Genomic DNA, 12484 nt, shown 5'->3' with positions numbered 1-12484 from the left:
AAAAAAGGAGGCAGCTGCTCCTTCCACTTCTGCTGCTTCTGGGCAAGGTTCGGGTGACGCAGCGCCACAGCAGACTGGCTGCTGTCCATAGCAGGCCAGTCGACGAGGTTGGGATTGCAGTAACAGAGATATGGGTGGTTGCAGACGGGGGTTGTGAGTGGGGTGTGCTCTGGCTGCGGGGTGTGGGGTCACTGGGTGATGAGCTGTCCATGCCGAGCCACTTTCTGGAATGTGCCATCCTCCGGTGCCATATCTGTCACAAAGAGCTCCACCAGCGCAGGGGGCGCCACCGTTACCCACTCCCAACGCACTTGACACAAACCCGCTCGTACCCCATTCCATGACAGGGGGCAGCGGAGCTTCAGCATTCGAGGACTAGCAGGTCCTAGCATTCCGGGGACGGTGGATGGACAAGTTTTCGATGGTGCTGGATATTGGGGCGAGCTATGAGCTCCTTCCGCAACCCCTACTGAGCCATGTGGACTCTCAAGATTGCCTGAGTCACTGCCATTGACTGAACGAACACTGGAATTCGAGTGGCATTCCCGGATGGGACTGAACTTGACTCTGCACATCCGTCGGAGGGAGCATATGTCGTGCTCTCTTCCTTCCCAGTGGCTAAACTGAACTGAAACATTTGAGGGTAGCTCTGAAACCTGGTTCCCATCCTCCCGCAGTGGGTATGCCCTGTTCTTGCTCTGGTCTGAGTGGTTTAGCAACCGCCACCCTTTCAATTCACCAATTGACATATCACATTGTACATGTGATCACAAACATGATTTGGTTTATCAAAAATGCACTCATCCAAATTTAGTCATGAGTGCATCTTGCGTTAGAATTATATATTTGTTATGTCTACTGGCGTTGCCTCGCACGCGTGCCTTGTCCCTGAGCAGCGGAAATGGTATGAATTGTTTACTTTCGCCGAGCCACAAATCGCATTGAATATTGATGAGCGTCATCATACTAGAGGTCTAGACCCCATAGTTGTTGCACAATCGGGAGGTCATATATCAGCACCGACTACAAATTCTTTGGTTTTGGGAACATTACTAAATTTCAAAATTTCCAGGGAAGGGTCGCTCGGAAATGGTAGTTCTGTGTGTGTCTCTGCTAGAGGTGTTGTGGACCCAGGGCCCGACTGAGTTGGGGCTCGGCTCCACAGCTCCGCGATGTTTTTACTGTCTCTACCCCCTCCCCCAGTTGACAGAATCAGTGTGGGCACAGCCTGTAGGTGGATTGAGCCAATCATGAGACAATAGGAGGTGAAGACTGCGGCGGTCTTGGAGCTGTCTATGTCTTGTAGAGCACCTTTTCTTCCCATAAAAAAAAAAAATAATAATAAAATAAAAAATAGAGGTTTAATTCGGTATCTGCGTTATTATAGTTTTGGGATTTTTTATTTTAAGCATAAATGGTTACTATTTCATTTGTGTTGCTTTAAAATTTGTCAATTAACAGTCAAAATTGGAGCGTTAGCTCGAGGCTTACTTTGTAATCTCGGAACACAGTTAGATATTTGAACTCAGTGAACTCAGCATAACTGGAGTCGGACATCGCTCCGTACATCAACCTCCGGGTGCTTTCCCGGAGGTGGACTCAATCTCGCTGATAAGGACAGTTTAGAGTTCTGGCTAGAACCTGACACGCCATCCAATTAGGAACTACAGGACAAAAGTGGTACCATAGCTCACAGTTGCGCCCGGCCCCAGTATTTGTGCCCGCCATGGTTGAGCTTAGAGGTTGACCGCCCGGACGGGCAGGTCAAGAGAGGGAATGTGTAGATGGCATGAATTGGATCAAAGTCAGACACTTTCGAGTCTGAACAAAGACGATGACGATGCAAATGTTTAACTTATTGACTATTTTACCTGCTGGCGTGTGCTTTGTGTGGACGATGTTTGCGTTTGAACATAGGATGCGGGATGACAGAAGTGATGGAGCGAAAGGAGCATGTAATGGAATGGTATGGTATGGAGCAGAGCGAGATGATGGTAAGACGCTGACACAGACACAACAACCACTGCTAAATCTGAAATGTAAACAACCGACACAGGTGAACACTTGGGTACAATTTTAATTGGACACACCCATGGAATGATGTGGGAATAAAAAAGAAAGAGCCTATTTTTGACACCCAAGTTGCAAAACAAAAGTTCACCTGCCTAAAAGTTAAATGGGACTGGTCCTGGGATTGGAAATCTCCAGGAGTCATGGTGTAATGAAAATGTGTCTTTGCCAGTAGGAATCCCTCTCGCTCGTGATGATGTTTGGCTGTGGTGTGGAGAGAAAGTGCTGTACGATAGGCTTCCCACCAATGCCTCAGGTAAGTGCGCCCTGGTAACGCTGATCATGCCAGTTAGTGTGACAGCCTTAGATCTGGCCAAAATGGAGTGGGAAGGTGTTGGACAATGGGGAAGAATCCCCTTCCTTAACAGGAAGAGAAGGGACATGCAAGAATGGTTGAATGCAGGAGATCCCACGTATATAGATGCAATTGGAGTTCCAAGAGGGATCCCTGACGAGTATAAATTGGTGGATCAAATTGCGGCAGGATGGGAGAGCCTTTTCCTGTTCGTTACAGTAAACAAAAATGTGGACCGGATTAATTATGTCCACTATAATGTCCAACGATTGGCGAATTTTACCACCTCAGCACTCCAGGCAGTGCATGAGCAATTGGCTGCCACGTCTCTTATGGCATTCCAGAACAGAATAAGCTTAGATATGTTGTTAGCCGAAAGAGGAGGGGTGTGTGGTATTTTTGGGGATCAGTGTTGTACTCTGATTCCCAACAATACATCTCCTGACGGTCGCCTTACCAAGGCATTGGAGGGTCTGCGCACGCTAAGTAACAAAATGAAGGAGCACTCAGGTGTGGACACCAGTTGGTATTCTGACTGGTTCAACATCTTTGGTAAATATAAAAGCCTGATTGCATCAGTACTGATTTCTATCGCTGTGTTTGCCGCTATTATGGTGTTATGCGGATGTTGCTGTATTCCATGTATCAGATCATTAACTGTTAAGACAATAGAACGCACGTTGGGGCCACTCCCTCCGGGTGGTCAGTACATGATGATCCCTCAAAAGGACCCCCAGGAGGCGGAGGTAGCCGTGGCACTCCGGGAGTCCAGGATGTGAGTATGGAAAGATGGCCTCGGGGACCTGAGGCCATAAGGAGGGAAGGAAATTTTCTACTGATTCTTATTCTTTTACTAATTGTTTGATGTGTTTTAGTTTTATGGCAAGTGATGTCGAGCTCGTGTGCAGCAATGAAATAAGGTGTTCAAGTGATGACCTCAGATGTCTGAGGTCATGAGAGGGATTAAAGGATAATGTAAATGGCAGTCAATTTAAAACTGAACAAAGGTTAGACTGCTCGGAGCCACTTTTGTGATCCTGGCATGGAAGTCCATTGTTTCAGAGGGGTCTCGTTCACACCTCCTGTGGTGCAGCTGTGATCTAATCTTCCTGCATTCATCTCCTGAGTGTCTGGTCATTAGCATGGTCTAAACTTCAGTTACACTTAAAGGATTTCATACTTTTGACTATTAAAGGAATATAAGAGTTTGAGCTTAACATAGTTCATTAGATGTTGGTGCATCCAATGTATGAAAATGTGATATTGTAAAATGCTGAGAGTGTGACTGGTGGCGCGAAACTGGTTGCGGGGGTTGTGCAAGAATGGAATGTTTTAGAAACAGAAGGTGCTGAGCGAGACGAGATGACTCCGGGAAGGAGCGGCCATCGGGGGATCGCACGCAGGAGGAGCCACGGGATTCGGCGGGAGGAGAAAGACCAATGAGAGCGAGCTAAAGTTAACTGCAATACACATAGCCAATAGAATCATGCCAGGATGCCTTTGTCTGTGCCATTTTGCATGTTGTATAGTATGAATCAGGACTGGGCAACTCGGGGGTAGAACACATTCGCTGGTGGCAAGAGAGGTGTAGACTTGTATTGAGAGGGATCCGAGATCTAGGTGCCATGTAGGAAATCTGTATTGGGAATAAATCCACTTCGTGTGTGAAAATGCCGGCTTCCTGATACCTTTCTATTGCAGAACGAGCGCGCATATTGTTGGATGAGTGAGTGTTGGGGAAGGTCGCAAATTGGAGTCAGATTACTAATTTGAGTTTACATTGGGTTAAAGTTAAATTCTAACATTGATATAAAGATAAATTCCAACAATATATATGTGTGTGTATATGTATATATATATATGTGTGTATATGTATATATATATATATGTGTATATATGTATATATATATAATGTGTATATATGTTCCTCCTCATCCCATCGTGCCCAGCCATCTACCACAAAACGCCAATCTCGACCAATCAGGCATAAACGAGTTTGTCAGATTCTTCACCCGGCGTGAGCTGGTTATCACAGGTATGACCCAATTTAACGACCAGACGGAGAGTTACAGAGCTTGGCAGCGGTCCTTTCAAAACGCAGTGGCGGGACTCGACCTAACATTCAGCGAGGAAATAGATCTTCTGGCAAAGTGGCTTGGGAAAGATTCAGCAGAGCATGCAAAACGTATTAGGGCCGTTCATATTAATCGTCCCCAACAGGGACTGCAAATGATCTGGGACAGACTGGATGCATGCTATGGAGCTCCTGAAATGGTGGAAGAGGCTCTCTTCCAACGCATCACCAACTTCCCAAAAATCACCAACAAAGATTATATGAAACTTCACGAGTTCAGTGACCTACTGATGCATATGCATATATATATATATATATATGTATATATATGTATGTATATATATATATATGTCTATATATGTATGTATATATATATATATGTCTATATATGTATGTATATATATATATATGTCTATATATGTATGTATATATATGTATGTATATATATGTATGTATATATATGTATGTATATATATGTATATATATATATATGTATGTATATATATGTATGTATATATATATGTATGTAAATATGTGATGTATATATATACATATATATGTATATATATTCATATATATGTATATATATACATATATATATATGTGTGTGTGTATGAATGTATATATATGTGTATGTATATAGGTGTACATGTGTATATATATATGTGTGTATATATATATATATATATATATATATATATATATATATATACATGTACACCTATATACATACACATATATATATATATTCATACACACATATATAAAAAATATATATATTCATACACACACACATATATATATATATATATATATATATATATATATACAGTGAAACCCCGCTACTTCGCGGTTCACCTTTCGCGGGTTCAGTGCTTCGCCGGTCTAAAAAAAATATTCAAAAATTAAAAACTTTTTTTGCCCGGGCACGATCGGGGCTCTCAGTTCGCTCCGCTCCGCGGGGCATTGGAGTTTCGCCAAGCGGCACGACGGGGCGCTGGAGCGGTTAGACGGCCGGCGTGCGCCGAAGAAGAGCGTGGGCGAAGAGGAGAGTGGACGAAGAAGAGCACGTTCCCCCGGGCACGATCAGGGGCGACGTTTCGCGCGGTTCGGACCGTACCAGAGCTCCGGCCGGCGTGCGTGACAGTTAAGCCGAAGAGGAGCACCTTCCGCCCGGGCACGAGCGGGGCGACATTTCGCTCCGTTCGGGACCGTACCAGAGCTCCGGCCGGCGTGCGTGGCAGTTAAGCCGAAGAGGAGCACCTTCCGAGCGGGGCGAAATGAAACCGAGTTCAACAGAACGGAGACACGCTTCGGGGGAGCAGGTCCGGCGTGCGTGACAATTAAGCCGAAGAGGAGCACCTCTTCCGCCCGGGCACGAGCGGAGCGCGAGGCTGTCAGTTATGAATGAATAAATAAATAAATGAAGAATGCCACTCACTATCTGTAGTGAAATGGGGAATTTTGGGTTTAGGCACGCCATATATTGACCGTGTTTGCAAATCAAAGTCTCGTGGAGTCATAATCTGACTCGTTGGTTGTTGTGGCTGGGCCGCTTGATTGCTGTGACTCACTGCTGGGATTGATGGAACAAATGGCTTGGGTGCAGGCACATAGTGATATGGATTGTAAGACGAAGAAGCCTGCGGTGGAGGATCGCTCAACCGTGCTGAATAGCTAGGATAAGAAGCCATTGGCTGAGACTGCTGCAGGGACTGATGTATGGGGACAAACTCATCCTTTCTGTGAAATTGCTCCGTCATCTGTGGCTGAGATGGGACAGGTGGGATATGGTGTTGCTGGACCACGTTTGGTGACACCATACCAGATGAAATGGCTGAACGAGTAGAGGTGGGAGTTTGTTAGTGAGTTGTGTAATTTCCATCCTATCCTCCCTCTCACTCCTGGACATGGATTCAACAAGTTGTCTTAGTGCTGTGGTGCTTAGTGGGTCACCTGAACTGGGACTAGGTGTAGCTCTACTGTGGGCAGAGTAAACACTCACATCTGCTCTTCCACCATCTGCTGCGGTCGCTGCTCCTCTCTGCTCCTCTTGAACCCTCTCGTTGGGTTGGGAGGAAAGTGCAGACCTTTGTGGATGGTAGGAAACGATGTAGTCCTCGAGATGCTTAGGTGTATGCAGTTGTCTCTCATGTCGCTGTTGCACATCAGGACGAGGGTGAGATGGCGAGTCCTCCGCTGAAGACATGTCTTGTAGGAGTCAATTTATCCGGCTCGAAGGACCGTTGTTGAGGATTCGACCTCTGAACTGGTTATTTGGATTATTGACCACTACAGGGGCTCCGGTAAGAGAGCACAGAGTCTTCTGTAGAACTCAGCACTTTATTCAGCATCACTGTGCAGATGTGCATACATGTATACGCACAATTATATATATATATAAAGTATCTGAAACAATGAGAGAAAGAAACCCCATCAAAATACAGTTGGAATAAACAACTAAATGTTTCTACTATCTAACAGTCAGCAACACTCTCAACACAAGTAAACTGGCATATATAGACATTTAAATGTTGTCTTTTCCAGTCTGTTACATGTACTAGCAAGTTGCCAATGGCTACCTATTGCACAAGTTAGCTAAACACTGTTGACTAACGAATGCAAACATGAGAATAAAACGAGTGTATAAACAGTATAAACACACGCATTATTTTACTGAATAAAGCAAGAAGAGTATGCTATCAATATTAATCAGAATGAATTAGAACAAGTACTCACATCGTCATTGACTACTGCACCGCTCTGAGCTGAATGACGAACGAGAACGCTAAAACAGGAAACGGAAATACGAAGCGCCCTTCAAAATAAAAGATACGCCTATCAGAATAAGACAATGAAACGTCACCTATTAAACGACTTGAAGAATTCTTAACAGCCACCTTTCATTTCACTGTCATGATCCGTGCCTGTCATGCCGCGTGTGTTTTTGTTTTTTCAGCTGTGTGGGCGTTCCTCCAGCGATCGTCTCGCGCCATGCCGTCAGCTGCTGCGAGACGCGCTGATTACACTGACTATATTGTGATAATAAATATCTTTGTATCACCACCTTTTTTCCCGGGTCTGCGTTTGGAGAGTCCTGTTCAATCCTCCAGTTCTGCTGAAGGATCATAACATTCACAGGGCACACCGGACGGCGTACCAGCAGGTAAAAGTCGAAGTAATTAAATAAATACAAAAAGAAGTAATTGAATAAATACAAAAATAATGGCTGGGGAATAAAAAAATAATAAGTTTTAATAATAATTTGTTTTTTTGTTATAACATGAATTTCACTCTCTCTCTCTCTACCAGTATATATATATATATAGATATATATATTTTTTTTAAGCATTTTTGAAGGTGTGCCGCTACTTTGCACCTATATATATTTATATATATATATATATATATATATATATATATATATATATATATATATAAATATATATAGGTGCAAATATGTATATATATATGTATATATATATGTATTTGTATATATACATGTATATATATGTATATATATACATATATATATATGTATATATACATATATATATGTATATATACATATATATACATATATATATGTGTATATATACATACATATATGTATATATACATAGATATATGTATATATACATAGATATATGTATATATATGTATATATACATAGATATATGTATATATATATATATGTATATATACATATATATATGTATATATACATATATATATGTATATATACATATATATATATGTATATATACATATATATATATGTATATATACATATATATATGTAGATATACGTATATATAGATATATACATATATATATATATATGTATACATATATATATATGTATATATATATGTATATATATATATATGTATATATACATATATATGTATATATACATATATATACATATATATATGTGTATATATACATATATATACATATATATATGTGTATATATACATACATATATGTATATATACATAGATATATGTATATATACATAGATATATGTATATATATGTATATATACATAGATATATGTATATATATATATATGTATATATATATATATGTATATATACATATATATATGTATATATACATATATATATGTAGATATACGTATATATAGATATATACATATATATATATATATGTATACATATATATATATATATGTATACATATATGTATATATATATATATGTATATATATATATATGTATTTGTATATATACATATATATATGTATATATATATATGTATATATACATATATATATGTATATATACATATATATATGTATATACGTATATATATGTATATATATATGTATATATGTATATATGTATATATATATGTATATATGTATATATGTATATATGTATATATATGTATATATATATATGTATATATATGTATATGTATATATATATATGTGTATATATGTATATGTATATATATATGTATATATATATATGTATATATATACGTATATGTATTTATATATGTATATATATACGTATGTATATATATATATACGTATGTATATGTATATATATATGTATATATATATATGTATATATATACGTATATGTATTTATATATGTATATATATACGTATGTATATATATATATACGTATGTATATGTATATATATACATATGTATGTGTATTAAAGGATTTTATACGATTGACTACAAGTTACATGTATTCAGTTTAATGCAATAAAGATATTTACTGATTGTGCTTTAATTCAATGTACAATAAAGGGTCAGGGCAGGCTGTGTGAAGTGCATAGGTGGCAGATGTTTTGTGCAAGACGAGCCGCACGTCTGAGAGCTGGGTGAGCTGACGCGGGTACAGGGACGCGCAGAGCTGTAATGGTAGGAACCGAGCCGCAGGCTTTGTATTAGATCTTCTGTTTGGAATAAATCCGCTCCCGTGTGAAGTTTACGGCTTCCTGGTCATCTTTCTCTGCTAGCTTTTAGGCATGACAGTCCTAGTCGTGAATGCAATTGAGCATCAGCAGTGACATGCTTCTTTTTGAGGTGCTCGTTTATTACCGCTGCTGCTACGAAAGGGTGGTTTACATAGTATTCAGTAATAGTGCCTATGCAGCTTTCTTCCAGCACAGATATGAGAGAGGCTCTGGTTAACATGGGGTTCCAAATCCATCCATCCATCCATTATCTGTACCGCTTCTCCTCACTAGGGTCGCGGGGGATGCTGGAGCCTATCCCAGCTATCATCGGGCAGTATATTTGATTAAATTATTGTTGTATTGCACTGGAGAGGGAAGCTCTCTAATCTCGTTGCACACTGTACAATGACAATAAAGGGATTTCTGATTCTGATATTTTGAGCAGTTCATATCAATATTAAATTGATTTTTGATTAATCTTTACATCCCTAACATGAAGGCAACACACATCTTACTTCATTAGCCCGGTGTACCATAACCTAGATAAACTGAGCAAATTATACTTTACCATAAATAATTTCTATTTTTGTTTCAATAATATTCATAGTACTGTATTTTCACTACCATAAGGTACACCTTATTAAAAGGTGCAGTCTCAGTTACGGGTGCTGTTTCTGAATTTTACACGGCACACTGTATTATTGGGCGCAGATGAATGGTAAACATATGTTATTTTAAACCATACGGTAGCATGCCTGCACGCTAAAACATACGCTAGCATGTTTTTAAAAAGGTAGCGGGAGCAAAACTGAGTTCAGTTTTACTTTATCTCAGTTTTTAACATGCCAGTTTCCCTCTCATTCGAACAACTGTGCAAGATAACACGTTAGACAAGCATCCACAATCCAATTACAAATTGTGGTGTAACTCACGCTCCCAGTCTCAGTAAAGTAGTGTTCGCCATCTGACATCCTACATAAAACACCTTCACAGTTTGTAAACAAAAGCAAATGGTGCCCTTGTTTGAAAACGCTGGCTAGCATATTCGAACAGCATTGTTTACACAGGAATGGACGTGAAAAATTAATCTGCTAATACCCCATACTCTCGGAGCACCCTCCACAAGATCCACCGGGGTACAAGGTCGAATACCTCCATTTCCACAAAGCACATGTAGTAGACTGGTTGAACAAACTCCCATGCTCCCTCGAGTAACCTGTCTCAGGTGCCGTTACGCTGTTCCACAGCCCGGGTGAATCTTTTCTAAAAGTGGGACCTCCACCTCGGTCTGCCAATCCAAAAGCACTATCCCTGAGATCCATGCTCTGTTGCAGAGGACAGCCACACAACATTCAGAGCCTTTAGGAACTCCGGGTGGTCTCATCATTTAAACAAATTTTGAGCACCAATTTTGTTTTGTACACAGGTAATTTTGCAGTCACTTTAGTATACGTTTGTGCACACAACAGCTAGACTAACAACCGCACACTAAAAAAAATCTTCACATCTACTCGTGTGGGGGTGGGTGTGTGCATGTGTGTGTGTGTGTGTGTGTAACAGTAACAGTTCTTTTCAGTGAATTGAATCATTAGAATCAGTTCATAAAAAAGATTTGTTCAAAAGATTAGCTCAAAAGAATCATTCACAGCAAAACAGTATTCACTGACTGAACTGATGTACTGCATGGAGTTCTCGTTTGCGTGAACTACAAATGGCAGCGACGCATTCACTCACTGAATTGTTGGAGAACTGGAAATTATGTCACTGATTGCTTTGTGAATGCCAATAGCGTGGCAGTATGTTTAGTAAACCCTGTTTACATCTGACATTGGCTGCTGATTGGTTGTTCGCGAAGATTGACAATGTGCGCGTAGCTGAGATCAAATTCACAGAGTATCACTTCCTGAAGTGATTCATTCGATCACGTTCCCTGAAAAGATTTTGTGAACGACCCAACACTGGTGTCTCCCGTTTTTTTGCACAAGTGATGCTTGCGCAGCTTTTGATTTACGTAGATATTAAAAGGGTCCTATCATTGCAAGCCAATGCAATGTTATGATCACAACACTGAATTTGGAAAGAAAAAACTATTCAATCTCTCCATCGCTCCCAAACTCCCTCCATCCATCCATCCTGTCATCCATCCACTTATCCAATTTTGGGGCACAGGTGTGCTGCAGCCTACCCCAGCTGTCAGGTGTGAAGAGGGGTACGCTCTGAACTATGCCATCCAATTGCAGGGCACACGTGGAGAAATGACCAATCACACTCACATTCACTCCTGACAATCATCAACATACAATGCAATTTTTGGAATACATTAATTCAGCTGACAGCTCAAACATCTAAATAATGCTTTCCTCCTGTAAAATAACAATAATAGCACGACAAAAAGTACTTTTGAATTATTTGCACAAAGAAAACAATTATTGAACTGTTGAAATGAAAGGAATGTTTATTTTGCGATCACAGGAAGTTTACTAAGGGACCGGCGCCACTTCAGGTTACATGCAGAAAGGAAAGGCAAAGAAAGATATAAGATGAGCAGAGTACCTGTATATAAGCCACAGTAACTCCTCTTTGGGTGGAAAAAAAACGATATACAAGCCGCACCACGCTTTCAGCCGCAGGTTTCTACGTTGAAAAAATGTGTTGTTTATATTGCATGTACAGAACGATTTTGTACTGTGAATGCACAAAAAGGTACATAAAGAGATCGTTAAAACAGTGCCTATTAACACGACAACTACTTTGCTAATTAAAACAGAACAGAACCAAGAGAAAATATCTAGATTTATTTAGTGTATTTTCTTAACTTTGGAGCGCCCCTACCGGTGAACAAAAGATATAGATGAAGATGTCCTTTATTTGTCCTACAATGGGGAAATTTGCAGTGTTGCAGCAGCAAAGATATAGATCACACAGCGGCTACATTACACCGCCAATTTATAACAGCAGCAAACGTTCAGAAAAGCAAATATACATAGTATATACGTATATACACAAATCCCCATGTATATGCACACATCCCACAACATATACAAGTGTAAGGAAACACTCCTGTCTGACCATGGTATGGAGGGGAAATAAAAATGCTGCA

The sequence above is a fragment of the Idiotropiscis lumnitzeri genome, chromosome 19 (genome assembly GCF_059441095.1).
Source record: "Idiotropiscis lumnitzeri isolate Australia: NSW breed Sydney's pygmy pipehorse chromosome 19, RoL_Ilum_1.0, whole genome shotgun sequence".
Lineage (NCBI taxonomy): Eukaryota > Metazoa > Chordata > Actinopteri > Syngnathiformes > Syngnathidae > Idiotropiscis > Idiotropiscis lumnitzeri.
This window is presented reverse-complemented; position numbering follows the sequence as displayed.